Below are 13,058 nucleotides of genomic sequence, written 5' to 3'. Positions count from 1 at the left end.
TGCTTCAATCTTCTGAACCTGCAAATAAAATTACTTGTGCACTGATTACAAATCCCTGTGCTCTGATACCATGTAAGATTTTTGAGATACACAGATCTAGATCTGCAAAACAATAAACAAGCTTGCAAGAGAAGGAAGGAAGCGAGCAAGAATTGAGAAAAGAATGAAAATTGATTCTACAATATTAGTTTTAGAATAAATACATAAAAGCAACTAAGTTAAGCTTAGTTGTACATGCAATAACTAAAGCTAAGTGTGCTTTATCTTATGTTAATGTGTACATGTGCCACATGCAAGCAATAAGTTAACTGGAGCTAATCTAGGTGCATGTACACCAACACAGCTAGTCTAAGTGCATGTACACCAACACGGCTAGTCTAAGTGCATGTACACCAACAAGGTGTGAAAGCTATGTGCTCTTGCAGAGTATTGAGCATATCTCTGATAAGCAAACTGAAAGGACTTCTGGCTGGGACTACGGGCAGGTTACATAGGAGCAGAGTTGTTGTCTGCGCGCCAACCACTGCGAGTAGTAACATTAGAGGTAAAGCAAAGGCAAATGACCTGATCGCCATGGCTGCCTTAAATCAAATATTAGCAATCCCTTCAAATGGCGAGCGAGCTTTATTGCGATCCTCCTTATCAATCTGGTGAGGACGCCCCAGTTTTATATACTTCGTGGGACATGGTCATGTTTACGTCATGATATTTGTCATGGATATTCTAGTATCGCGCAGTCTAACAAGACGGAGGAGTTGCCCAAAAAGTTATGGAAATTCTGGTTATATTTAGAGAAAATCCAATAAATTTTTTTGTAAATCCAAGTTATAGTTGTTAAACTTCAAAATTTTAGGTGTTTTACAAGCTTTTTATGGTGTTGAATCCATTTCCACCATCAAAAACACGATTCAAACACTGCATCTACAAGATTTTTTGAAATTTTTTTACCCGAGTTCTGACCACTTTTAGTCGTCCGAACAATTCCCCTACCTCATTAAACGACTCCTTTTAATATTATGAAATAGATGTATTTAACAACTATTTTACTATTATAAAATATATGTATTTTATTTTGTTTAAACAATCATTTTTTTCATTTAGTTCTTACTTAATTATATTAGATTTTAATAATATTTTAATCTTATTAAATATAATATAATTCTAACAACATGTTTCCTTTGCAACATCAATTACCATTGCGAATAGTAACATTAGAGGTAAAACAAAGGCAAATGACCTCATCGTCATGGCGGCCTTAAATCAGATATTAACAATCCGTTCAAATGGCGAGGGAGCTTTATTGCAGTCCTTCTTATAGCCTTAGTTTTATAGCCCTCGCGGGAAATGGCCATGTTCACGTCATCACATTTGTCATGGATATTTTAGTATTATGAAATGGATGCCTTATACTCTAATTTATCTTTCAATTGCGTGGTAGAAATTCTCTGTATCCAATTTTGATCTTGATTTCATTGTATGGTTCGATTTCGCTTTAATTTCGTTTTGTGGTTCAATTCGATTTGCCCATCAACTTTTGGAACATTCGATGCCAGCTACATATTAGAAAGGACATTTGGTAATGTCCATCATGGATAGATGTTCTCTGTAGCTTTCCTTCTTCCTTGTCAGCTAATAGCCTCGAGACGAACCTTCCGAGTACACCATTCGACATCCATTTAAACTTCTAAGGCCAAGTTTGAAGATGAAAATTTACTAATTCTATTCTTGCATTGTCTAGTGCTCGCAATTATCATGATTTAAATTGTGCTTTTCTCAACATTGAATTGATTTCATTGGAGAACTTACCAGATTAGCTTGCGTCGTTCCAGGGGACTCACTATGTTTAGTGGCAAAGCCCTCTTCATATCCCTAATCCATCTACGTTGAGGTCTTGGAATGGAAAGATAAATTAAAGTATAAGGCAGTGGTTTCCTCTGCACACAAACATCGTCCTAAACCCACATGTGCCTTACCGAGAACGTCCATAATTCTTCATTAATTCCTTCATCAGGTATGTGATTAACGCCATGTGTGGAAGGCTTGAATTAGGATTGATCTGCGTCCTTCGCAACGTGTGATTTCTGTGGAGTTGATATAGTATACCTTGTTGTTTTGGTTTTGTCAATTTATTTCCTTGATTTCCTTCATTAGTAGTTTAGTAATCATTGAAACTACGGAAGAACCCACCATCCTAGCTCTCCATTCAACTCTAATTGTCTGGCCTGGAGTTGACATGATTTATTGGCACATTGGTTAGCTCTAATTGTCTAGCATGGAGATGACAATAGACAATGGAGATGACAATAGACAATGAAGTTGAGTAATCTCATGGCTTTAGGCTGCCCGAGTTCAGGTGGAATCACTACTGTGAAATTATTGCCACAAAGATTCAACGTTTGCAATGAAGAAAGGTTGCCAAGAGAGCATGAGAGGGTACCTACCAGTTGTAATTTAGGATCATGCAAATATTCGAAATCTTTACAGAGTAACGGAACATGAAGTACTATGGGAATAAATATTCGAGTGTGTTGACTGCAGTGAATACCATACTATGAGGAGCATACCTGCTTTGAATTTTGAGTTGTCTAGTTGCAGAGCTTTCTTGCTAGATCGCTTTTGATATTCTTATTAAAGGAAAAAGGAGCATCCAAGTCACTTTCATGGTGACCTTCTTCCAACGCATTACGTTCATTCCACACAAAATCTTGAGATTGAGATTCAGGATGGAGATGATCATCATATATATCGTTCATTCCACACAAAATCTTGAGATTTAGATTCAGGATGGAGATGATCATCATATAAATCCTCCTCTAATGGATTTGATGCAATGGATTTGTTGCATCATCATGGGAGCAACTATTTTATGACCCATTTCTATTTTTTGAAACACAAAAGCTCCTCAAAATTGAAGAGTTTGTTGGCTACTCATTAATGGCGGTGTAGAAGGTCCACGCTCCCCGTGTATTTCCTGGCATGAGTTTAAATTTAGCAATGTGTCCATTTACTAACACCTGCGGGTTTTGTTGTAACAGAAATCGTGACTCCAACAAGTGGTATCAGAGCTAGAGGTCTTGAGTTCAAAACACACTTGACTCGCTTGGGGGGAGATTGTTGGCTCCGGGTTAATGGTGGTGTAGAAGGTCAACGCTCCCCGTGTGTTTTGTGACATGGAGCTTAAATCTAGTGATGTATTTATTTACTAACACCTGCGAATTGTTTTGTGACATGAGCTTAAATCTAGTGATGTATCTATTTACTAACACCTTCGGATTTTGGTGTAACGGTAATGATGACTCCAATAGAATTATGATTTTTACACAAATATATATATAGTGTAAAATATATCTATATAGTGTAAAACATAGATATAGGGAAAAGACATTAGAAGAGAAAGAAAGACATCTGCGTTGTTGACCCGCGTCCTCCTAGGTAAAGAAAGTCACATGGTGTCACTTCAAATGCAAGAAGCACCTCGATCTACTTTCTTAGAGCTCATGTAAAGTTAAACTGTAAAAATAAATCTCCTTATTCAGCCCGATATAAAGAGGTATTGAAAATTAAAAAGGTCAAGAAAGACGGTCTGCCAGAACATAGCTATTACGAAAACTCTGAAACGGCATGAGTGCATGTCAATTCAGTCTTGTGCTTAGCTGCGGTCTTTGCCGAGAACACTAATCCATAAAAGGACTCCAAAAATAGATTAAAAAACATTAATTTTAAACCTTAGCTTTTAAATACACATTAAGCATCATATACCATATACAAGTTCTTATTATTCATCATTTTTAATTATATGTTTTTCGAATAATATAAATATATATATTATTATCACAATTTTTTTTTAAATTATTTATAAATAATGTTTTTATAATCATAAATATTAAATATAGTTTTTCAAAACATCTTTTTAAATTATTCAATGCGAAGCCCAGTTAATAAAATTGAATTTATTAGTATTATATTTCATAATATTATTATTAAAAAATTAATAAAATTCCCATTTTACAAAGTAAATAAATGTGAATTTTTAAAATAAACAAAATAGAACTTTTAAAATAAACCAAATAGAAAGTAATTTTTAATTTTAATAAAATTTCCTAAACATACAAATTTTATTTTTTATATTTCTTTTATTTTATAAATTATAGTTTTGCATTAAAAATTTATATGTAATTTAGAAAATTCCTAAACGGTGAACTAAGAATTATTAAAATAATATTTAAATAAAATTGTTTGGTATATATATATATATTTCATTTTTATATATTAATTATTACATTAAAAATATAAAATAAATTTTTTTATTAGGCATAATTATTATATTAGAAAAAGTAAAGATTTTTTTAAGCAAAGTTTTTCAATAGAAATTATATAAGAGAAATTTTTGGTCGAGGCTTTTCGAACCAACAAGTGTGATTCATAATGAGGCACATATGAAGAGGCAGACCATGGCAACCATGGCAAAGGCTTAAATAGAAAGCAATGTAGAGACATAATCTCAAGTAACAAATATATTTGAAAAATAATATTTAAATTATGATATTAATTTATTAATATATTAAAACAAATATTATCATATCACTATCCTTATACTTTTTAATTTTTTTTATGTAAATTACAATTTTTACACTCATTTTAATTTTGGAGTAGATTTAAAATTTTTACACCGAACATGTTTCTTTGCGGGGTTGGGTTGGGTAGAAACTTTTCATTCCAGCCAATTCATATGCCTCCCTCCAATTATAATCTGACACGTTGAACCTATAGGAAATCGTCAAGAAATTCACTAAGAAGTGCATCAGTGCAACCAAGATCGTAGCATTGACCCTCCTCGCTTTTGCCCTCATCGCCTTTGTACAAATTATCATACCTTGTAGAGTTGTCTTCAGTGAACTCATGACCTTCACTTTTGCCCTCGTCGCCTTTGTACAAATTATCATACCTTGTAGAGTGTACAAATTATCATACCTTGTAGAGTTGTCTTTAGTGAACTCATGACCATCACCTTTTGTGGTCCTTCTGAGAGTTACCTCAACAATTTGGTTCAACAAACTCTCTTTGGCGCCGGTGTCGCTGCACTTATAGTGGAAGTTAATCCATCCCAAAAGTGAAGAGGCCTTGCTTCCAACTCATCTCGACCTTGCTATCACCTTCCATCTTTTTAAAGATGTTTCGGGCTTTGTCTCCAAGAAAACTGAAAAGTGCCTTGTCGATAACTTACAACAGCTTGGAATCTCATCCTAGAGCAAGATATTCTAGTCTTACTGATCACTTGCATTGTGATCACGAACAAAGCACTAGATGTAGTTGTAGGGGAATTATGCATCTTGGTGAACGAACGCTACACGATTTTTTTTAACCTCTAAAATTTACAAGAAGATTTTTTATAACTGATATGTTTTCAGTTTGGTTAGTTTTTTTCAACTCTAACCCCTTTTTATGATATCGAACATATCGATGATTTGGACCCATAACAATATATTTTTTTATACAAGTCCAAATTGTAAATTGCCTATAGATCAATTATGTTTTTTATTGTCCCTTTTTGTTGTTGGTTATATTTATCTACGTTGCACTCGAGAGTTTGGAAAACTTCATAGGTGTCCATTCAACAGTGTGTTGGTGGCAAAATGAACTTCCCGACTCTGGTATTCCTTCGACGTACTTCCTTCGACATACTTTGCACCTTTAGAAATAATTACTAATTTTATTTTTATCCTACAACAATATTCATTAGCCATTAGCCTTGGCCATGTAACTTCCCTTGATTTACAATGAGTTTGTGCTTTAGCATAATATCAGCCTTGGATGCTCTTTAACTACGTACACAACATTAACAGATGCAATTCTCCCAACGTTGCGTGTTGCTTGATCCTAGAAAAATTAATCCAGAGACTTTTAATCAGGAGCGGAACGTGTTTTTTACACTGTTCGTCGGATTTTTTTTCAAAATATTTTAGTGAATTATTCTTTATTTAGGCTTCATGAGGGTTTGAGATGTGCGTTAATGGGGAAGGGGGGCTGAAGATGCAGGTCTGCCTTAGGCTGTGCTGGAACGTCTCAAAGATTTCGACCAAGAACAAAACCTAGGAAGAAAACCTAGCGTTGTGGTAGGAGCTGAACACTAATGAGAGTGGCCTTCTCATTAAAGACCTCGAGAGATTGGATCTCCCCCAAGTGGATTGAATTATAAAACACTCTCTTGCTCTGACATAGATTAGAGGCGCACAGCTCTTGAACACAACACACAAACGTTGAACACAAAAACACACCTCCATTCATCGATTAACAGGTATATATACAAGCTGAAGAAGTTTCTGGAGATCAATTCAGGCGGTGGCTTCCTGGAGAAGCTTGCCTATTTTCAACGTTTTCTAGAATCAGCATTTAAATCATTGTTGAACATTGGTAGCAGGTAGTTGGAATTACTTAGTTTCTTCCAACACTCCCCCTTAATTCCAACTACATACAATAAACAAGACACTATACTCTTAATTGTCATGCCTGCTGGTCTAAGTCTCAGCTAGGCTTACAACATAATTTGGATTTTCTACAATGTAAAACTTATTTCTACACATTTCAAATTTAGCCTTTCGAAGAGGCTTGGTGAATATATCAGCCACATTTTCATTTGTATTAAAATATGATAAGTCAATTTCTTTTGATTGCAATTTTTCTCTTACAAAATGATGTTGTGTCTCAATGTGTTTTGTCCTTGCATGATATATAGGATTGTTTGCCAATTTGATAGTGCTTTGATTGTCACATCTGATTATTGTAGGTGCTTGTTGCGTTTCTCCAACATCTTCAAGTATCCTCCTAAGCCATATTGCTTCACAGCTAGCACTGCATAATGCTTTATACTCAGCTTCAGTGGATGACAATGAAACAATTGGTTGTTTCTTACTGCTCCATGATGTTGGTCCTGAACCAATATTGAACACGTATCCAGTAGTAGATTTCCTATCATCTGGATTTCCAGCCCAATTAGAATCAGAATAACCTGCCAATTCAACATCAAATTCATCAGTATACATAATACCAAAATTAAGTGTTCCTTTCAGATATCGAAGGACTTTCTTTGTTGCTTTCCAATGGCTTTCACAAGGCTTAGCCATGAACTGACTAAGTATGCTGACATAATATGCTATATCTGGCCTGGTAGTGGTGAGATAGTTCAGACTTCCCACCAGTTGACGATACATAGTTCCATTCACCTCTTTGGTTCCATCATCACTGCACAAGTTCAGACTTCCCACCAGTTGACGATACATAGTTCCATTCACCTCTTTGGTTCCATCATCACTGCACAATTTGACATTATGTTCTAAAGGAGTAGATGTTGCCTTGCATTCAATCATATTGAATCTTTTAAGGATTTCCCATGTATATTTGCGTTGTGTGATTAGTGTCTTACCAGGTTCCCTCCAAACTTCAAGACCTAAACAATAATGCAATTCACCAAGATCCTTCATCTCAAATACATGTGACAACTGATTTTTAATTTCTTCAATCAACTTGCATGCATTTTGCTGTTATGATAAGATCATCAACATATATAGATATTAAAGAAACATTCTTGTCTTCATCTTCCTTGATGTATAAGTTAGGATCATTCTTGCTTCTCATAAAACCTTTCTCATAAAAGAAAGAATCAATTTTCACATACCATGATCTTGGTGCTTGTTTCAAGCCATATAAAGCTTTCTTTAACCTACAAACCAAATGATCATGTCCTTGTTTTATAAACCCTTCAGGCTGAACTAAATAAACTTCTTCTTTTAACTCACCATTCAAAAATGCAGATTTGACATCTAACTGATGCATTTTCCAATTATATTTTGTAGCTAATGCAATCATGACTCTAATTGTGTTCAACTTAGCTACAGGTGCAAAAGTATCTTCATAATCAATTCCCTCCTTTTGTGAATATCCTTTTGCAACCAATCTAGCTTTATGTTTATCAATACTTCCATCAACATTAAATTTAGATTTATAAAGCCTTTTGCATCCTATGGGAACTTTGTTTGTAGGCAATTTTGTTAATTCCCATGTGTCATTCTTCATTATAGAGTTATATTCTTCATTCATTGCATTTCTTCATTCTTCATATTCTTTAGCTTCATCATAGCTTGAAGGTTCTACAACATTCATAACCTGAGACATTAATGCATAATCTTTATACTTTACAGGTACTTGACTTTGACGTGATGACCTTCTTGGAGTTTCGCTACTTTCATCTTTCTTTTTGCTTTGCGGAGTCCCCTCTCCTCTTCTTGGAGTATCATGACTTCTTGATTCTCCTTGCTCTTTAGCTTGTATCTGTTCCTGTGCTTGTTCCTGTTCTTGTTCAACACTTGTATCTATTTTGACATAATCATCAATATCATGCCACACACTAGTATTATTTATTTTATCACCTTCATTTGTATTCTCATGAAACACCACATCCCTACTTGCAAGCAGTCTATGAGTACTGGGATCAAACAACTTGTATGCTTTCTGATTATCACAATAACCAATAAATATGCACTTAATTGACTTTGCATCAAGTTTTCTTCTTTCATCTTTTGGAATATGAGCAAATGCCTTGCAACCAAAAACTCTTAAATGACTCACTTTTGGTTTGTACCCATAAAATGCTTCAAAAGGTGTTTTAAGCTCTAAAATTTTGGTTGGACTTCTATATTTCAAATAAACAACAGTATTAATGGCTTCAACCCAAAAGACATTAGAGATATTTTTACCTTGAAGCATACTACATGCACATTCAACTAGTGTTCTGTTTTTCTTCTTAGCAACTCCATTTTGCTGAGGTGTATGTGGCACTGTAAATTGTTGTAGAATTCCATTGCTTTTACAATATTGATTAAATTCTCTTGATTTGAATTCTCCCCCTTGATCAGATCTCAAAATTTTGATGTAATTACCAGTTTATTTTTCTACCATGTTCTTAAATTCTTTAAAATACTCAAAAGCATCACTCTTCCTTCTTATGAAATAAACCCATGTATACCTAGATCTATCTTCCACAAAAATAAGAAAATACCATGCTCCGCCAATAGATCTAGTTTGCGTAGGTCCACATACATCAGTATGAATTAATTCAAGTATTTCCCTTTTCCTTTTTTCTTTATGTATAGGAAATTCCTCCCTATGTTTCTTGCAAAGTACACATGCTTCGCATTCAACATGGTCATTCTTCAAGACAGGAAGCCCCTTCAACCATAGTGTTCTTTTGAAGTAGCATTAAATCTTTGTGATTTAGACATCCATACCTTTGATGCCATAAATCTGTTGTTGATATTGTTGTAGATGCCAACGCTTGATGACTTTTCTTGGTCACATCCAGCTTATACAAGCCTCCAACTCTAGTTCCTGTGGCAATAACTTTGTACTGATCTTGAATGTCTTTTACTACACAGTGTGATTTAACAAATTCCACCTTCAAATCTTGGTCAGTAATAGTAGAAACGGAAATTAAATTCTTTCTGATATCAGGAACATACATCACATTATGAATCTGTTTCTCTTGTCCATTAGGCAAATTCACACTTATTACTCCATAACTTTGAACTTTAAGTGATCTGTTATCTCCTAGGCAAACATATGTTCCTTCAATGTTTTCATGATATTCATCAAATCACTCCTTATTACAAGACATATGGAGTGACGCACCAGAATCAATGAACCAAGCATTCTTATCATCATTTTCCACAAACAATGCAGCATCAGAAACAAACAATTTAAGATTTTTAAATCCATCACTGATTGAGGTATCTTTGTCCACAAAATTTCCATTATGCCTTTTGTTTCTTTGCCTAGACTCATTATATTTCATTTTATAACAATCTTTAGAGTGATTCCCAGGTTTTCCACAATAATAACACTCATCATTTCTCTTATGGATTGAAAATTTAGACTGTGTCATACCTTTTTGTTTTTCTTGAAACTTGCCTCCTTTGTTCTTTTCCCATGGCTTGCCTCTGTATGGATATTTGCCCTTGGCCACCAATGCCAAATCTGAACTGCTAGAGCCCAAATTAAAGCTCTTCATCCTCTCCTCCTCTTGTAGAAGAATTCATGTCAATTCATCAAATGAAGGGGGTTTCTCTCTAGCTGCAAGACTTGAAACAAAAATTTGATAATCTTGCACTAAGCCATTTAATATGATGGTGACTAAGTCAGTATTAGACACCTTTTCACCAATATCTCCTAACTTATCACTTAAATCTTTGACACGAGATATGAAATTGCTTATACTTTCATTTGCTTCCATTTTTAGAGATAAAAGCTTAGTTTTCAAAAACAAGATCCGGTTTGTATTTGTTGTTTCATACAAACCCTTCAACGTATCCCATGTTTCTTTTGATGTCTTGCAATCTCTGATGTGAGGAATAATGTTGTCCTTTATGGACATACGCACCAATACCTTTGCTTTTTTCTCCCTTCTCTCCCAATCTGGAATAGAACTTGCAACAGTGGGTTTGGGCTCATCCCCACTTACAATGGACCACAAATTATTTCCTTCTAGAATAATCATTAGCTTGAATTTCCAATTCACATAATTTTCTCCATCAAGTTTGGTGGATTCATTCATATAATTATCAAGCAACAAATTTGCCATGATGAGAAACTTTCTCCAATCACCAAAATGCAAATTTTTTTTTTTTTAATTACAACTTCAATATTTCTTTACTCAATAATAACAACTCTCTTCCTTCCCTTTTTTAAGAACAATTGAGTACTTCCTGAATCACATTAATCAGCACAAATCTTACAAAAAATTGTGGCAAATCACAGCTCTCTCAGTTTATCTAGCGTATTAATTCCTGTAATTTTGTAAAGACAATGGAAAAGAGAAACTTGGTACCATTCCATGCATACAAGTAATACTGCCGAAACTACAACTTTATGAGTATTGGACTTAGAGGGTAAATAGTATCACATGGCAGCTTCATCAGCAGATTATCCTTCAACTTAAGCAGAGAGTTTAGCAGATAAGCATTCATAGGCTTCTCGGCCTCCTTATGCGCACAGCCTTCCACCTCTGTCTGTTCAGTATATATATAAGCACTAGCTTACAACATTAAAAAAAAACATAGATGACATGCGCGTTACCATGACAGATTGACCATAATCAGCCAGATGTTGTTTTCTTTTGCTGGAATACCACTGCAAAGATTGGAGACACCAACACCAATACTAAAACAGGTCCACACAACTATATTTCATTATCAGAGTCGCCAAGCATAAACATAACAGATTTCAGAAATCCTCAATCCTTCAACAAATTACACCGTAATAAAACTTACTTTCCAATGATGTCGTTCACCATAATTATGAGATGTTCAGGAAATGCCTTCGCGGCTCCGGATTGTGCTTCCCGGCGTTTGACTTTGGCGGCATCCCACACGCCCTTCGATCTCACAGCCAGCGCTAGTATCAGCAACGCTCTTTCAAAGAACTTACTCAAACTTTGGCTCAGTCGCCCACGCTTCTGCTACACCACAGCGGCTGCTGCAACCTCCACCACAACGCACAGCTGAGCCCTTCTTTGCACGGCTCCTCTGCAACACACAGCTCACAGCTCACACAACTCTCGACCACACAGCAACACACAGCTCACAGCTCACACACGGACCTCAGGCTCTCAACGCTGAACGTGGCTCCGATACCATGACAGAGATCAGAGGCGCACAGCTCTTGAACACAACACACAAACACTGAACACAAAAACACACCTCCATTCATCGATTAACAGGTATATATACAAGCTGGAGAAGTTTCTGGAGATCAGTTCAGGCGGTGGATTCCTGGAGAAGCTTGCCTATTTTCAACGTTTTCTAGAATCAACATTTAAATCGTTGTTGAACATTGGTAGCGGGTAGTTGGAATTTTACTTAGTTTCTTCCAACATGCTCAACGTGATTGACTTGTACTGAATCTAGGACCAGTGTCCGAAGCAAGTATCTCAACTATTGAGGATAGGACATTAGAGGAGAGAGAAAAATGGTGGAGCATGGGACTAAAGGCCACATGTGAGGGCAAGCTTGCAGTCGTGCTTTTTTCTGGAGGCCAGGGTACCCGTCTAGGAAGTTCAGAGGCGAAGGGATGTTTCAAAATTGGGCATCCTTCGGGTAAATCTCTGTTTCAACTTCAAGCAAAGCATATTTTACGTGTTCAGTGACTTGCATCCCAGTCAGTGGCTGATGGGAGAGTTATCCAAATTCATTAGTATATAATGACAATTCCATTCACACATGATGCAATACTCAAATTCTTTAAAAGTCGAAAATATTTTGGTTTGGAATTAGGACAGAAAGCCTTTTTCCAGCAAGGTACCCTCCCTTGTATATCTAAGGAAGGGCGAATTATCATGGAAACTCCATATCAGGTTGCATGGGCTCCAAATGGGAATGGAGGTGTTTATTCAACACTGAAATCCTCAAAATGCTTGGATGAAATGGCAATGAAAGGGATTAAATATGTTGATGGTTTTGGAGTTTGACAATCCCAATTTTTCATAATCTTAATAGAATTTCTAAATTATTTTGTGAGTTCTTTTAGATTAAGTCACTGCGATGAGTTGTTTGATGAACATTTAACCCAACTCAATACACCGAGAATCGTATTGACTACGAATATAGTAACTTCCTAGAACCGCCTAATTCTCCCACCTCATCACGAATCGCTTAACCTATCATTTTCAGGAAATCAAACCAAACTTGAAGAGCGAGTTAACCTCCCATCTTAATACCCCTTAATTGACCAGACTACTTACACACTCACAGACATATGTTTAATCTCTTTCCTTGCAAATAGATTTTATGGATTCCCAAGTTATAGCAGCAGCTTTGGCGCGTGATCAAGAATGCCTGGGCTTTGATCACGGACCGCGAAATTCATGTTCAGATCAGAAGTAGCCGGTATTGGGCCAACTAATAATTCCCCCAAGGTCTCCATCTGCCACAATAGCATATTTGTTTCATAACAATAGTTAATTGTCTGTATATTCAATTTATAGGGTTACTTTCAGACATTGATTCTGATCT

At 35.7% G+C, this 13,058-nt stretch overlaps 1 pseudogene; it reads left to right on the top strand.

The window, feature by feature from the left end:
• The first annotated feature begins 1,283 nt into the window (after positions 1-1,283).
• On the top strand, positions 1,284-12,514 carry LOC149255730 (UDP-N-acetylglucosamine diphosphorylase 2 pseudogene; annotated as a pseudogene).
• Positions 12,515-13,058: the final 544 nt, after the last annotated feature.

The sequence above is a fragment of the Pinus tabuliformis genome, chromosome 7 (genome assembly GCF_031772625.1).
Source record: "Pinus tabuliformis cultivar Carrire ecotype Pingquan chromosome 7, CPIR1, whole genome shotgun sequence".
NCBI lineage: Eukaryota > Viridiplantae > Streptophyta > Pinopsida > Pinales > Pinaceae > Pinus > Pinus tabuliformis.
The sequence above is the reverse complement of the archived record's forward strand: the minus strand, read 5'-3'. Positions and strand labels throughout refer to the sequence as shown.